Genomic DNA, 2,425 nt, shown 5'->3' on the forward strand with positions numbered 1-2,425 from the left:
TAAGAGTCCCAAGGTGTGAGTTATTTCAGTGGTATGTCATAGGGCCTCAAAAGTGGAGAAGGAGCTCTCTCTCTCTCTGCTTGACTTCCCTCTCCTACACCTCCAAGCCCATGAGGATCTGAGACCAGCTCTAATGGTGTCTCTTAGATGCCAAGTGGCAATGGCCAGGGCCAAGGTATATGACATCTCAGCCTTCTGGTCCTCTGTCAATCATTTCCCAATTCTGAAAAGACTCTTATTCAGAAATGTTGTTATTCAAATAACTTATGCTTCTTACTCATGCCATCAGTAAACATAGAATGTTATCCACTTCTGTTTGATGTTACAGCCTTTCAATAAACGCTCTTAAATCACTTCATGAACCTTGTCTGGATGCCAAGTACGGTCTCTCTTCCCTTTATTCCAAAGGACAAATAGGCACATGGGAGTCAAGAATCTGACCCAGTGTCTGCCTCAAATGACTCAACACCAGGGCTAGAAAGAGCTCTGAAGAGCTGATGTTCCAACCACCCACTTATCCAGCCTGTCTTTGTTGGTTATTATTTCTACAAAGCTTTGCATGCCTTGGCAGGTCAAGGAGACAACATGTGTCAAAGTAGTGTCATTACTTGTTGAGACTTCTTGCAAAGTGTTTGGTGTGATCTAAACTCTATGCAAACTTGCTATTTCTTTTTATTTACAAAGCTGACATATTAGTCTCTAAAATTTGCAATAGATGGGGCTGACCCTCATCTGACTGGGCAAGACAATGGCAGGACTTGAGCTTCGTGTAAGGCCTACAAATCTAAACTCACAGTATAAAACCTTTGTGTCTAATTGTTCTGCTCTTAAGAAGTCCCTTCTCTAAGCATAGCTGTTAGTGGTATTACACTCATTCCTCCATCAAATGTCAAGTCAAAACTTTCAAGTCGAAGTTTTGCTTTGGAAACCTCTGGGGTTAAAGGTCAGGAAGTTAGGGGCAGGCAATCAGCAGTCTTCAGTCTCATGAATCATCTAGATCATCCAAAGAATGTTCCCCATGGCCACCTACTCCTACTCTATTCTCAGTGCCCATGAAACCTGTTTAGTCAAACCTTCTCCCAGCTGTCTTAAGTAGAATACTCCCTTTGAGAAGATGATTATAGTATCTCCTTCATAAGGTTGTTATAAGTATCTAATGGATTAATATGCTGCTTGGAAAAGTTCCTAGCCCACAGTGATATTTCCATAATTATTTATTATTTGGGAGAAGGAGAAATTCAGGAGGAAGAGATAAGACAAAGAATCTTAAAGATTAAATTACTCACTTAAGGACACACTAACTAGCAGTATAACCAAGGCTGTCATTAAAGTTTCCAAACCTCTCATTCACAGTATGGCCACTACCACTGCTAGGCAAGTGTCCAAATGAACTATGAAAACATCTACATATGAGATAAAGATATAAACATATTCCATGTTAAAGACAATTTAAAATTTGAAGGTGAAGACTTGGTGTCGTCAGTTGGAGCCCGGCAGCAGCTGCGGTGGCTCCCCTTTTTTCTGTCTCTCCTTGCTATCGCCATTCTTATCTGGAAACATGGCCTCTGGTGTGGCTGCCTCTGATGGCATCATCAAAGTGTTCCATTACACAAAGGCACATAAGTCATCAACCCCAGAGGAGGTGAATGAAGCACCAGAAGGCAGTGTTCTTCCGCCTGAGTGAGGACAAGAACATCATCCTGAAGGAGGGCAAGGAGATTCTGGTCCATGATCTGGGCTAGACTATATAGAAGGCGACCCGTATGCCACCTCTGTCCAGATGCTCCAGATAAGTACTGCCACTATGCCCACTATGACGTAACCTAGGAAACGAAGGAGAACAAGAAGGAAGTCCTTCCTGTCTGAACCCTTTAAAAGAATAGTGGTCTATGCCAGCTCTAAGGGCACATCAAGAAGCTGACGGGGATCCAGCATGAATTACAACCAAACTACTATAAGGAGGTCAAGGACCACTGCAGAGTGGCAGAGTGGCTGAAGGGAAGGGGGGCAGTGCCATCATCTCCCTGGAGGACACACCTTTGTGAGACCCCTCTAGCTTCCTACCTAGACCATCTGGCAGCCCCAAACCCGCCCGTGGGGGGTTGTAAGCCTTCCCCTCGCCTCCAGACCAGAGGGGTTGGTGGGATCCCGGCAGGGGGAGGGCAGTTCCTTCACCCCACTTGCCAAACAGCCCCCCACCTCCTGGATCTTCCTCTTGCCTCCTTCCCTGACAGTTCTGGCCTTCCTAAGCTGCTTTTGCTCTTCCGATTCCTCTTGGGTTGAAGGAGACCAGTTGCCCCCAGACACCTCAGTTTGGGGAGAAATGGATTTTTTAATGACACCCCAACTCCCCACTTGTTGCTCCCCTTTCCCATGCTGCCAACTTCTATCTGCATAGTGGCTCTGTGCCGGTCTGTTTCCTTCT

The 2,425-nt window shown here is 45.4% G+C and overlaps 1 pseudogene; it reads left to right on the top strand.

Annotated features, from left to right (window-relative positions):
* Window positions 1-1,558: 1,558 nt before the first annotated feature.
* LOC115289247 lies at window positions 1,559-2,045 on the top strand (annotated as a pseudogene).
* The last annotated feature ends 380 nt before the right edge of the window (window positions 2,046-2,425 follow it).

Source organism: Suricata suricatta, chromosome 4 (assembly GCF_006229205.1).
Source record: "Suricata suricatta isolate VVHF042 chromosome 4, meerkat_22Aug2017_6uvM2_HiC, whole genome shotgun sequence".
Taxonomy (NCBI): domain Eukaryota; kingdom Metazoa; phylum Chordata; class Mammalia; order Carnivora; family Herpestidae; genus Suricata; species Suricata suricatta.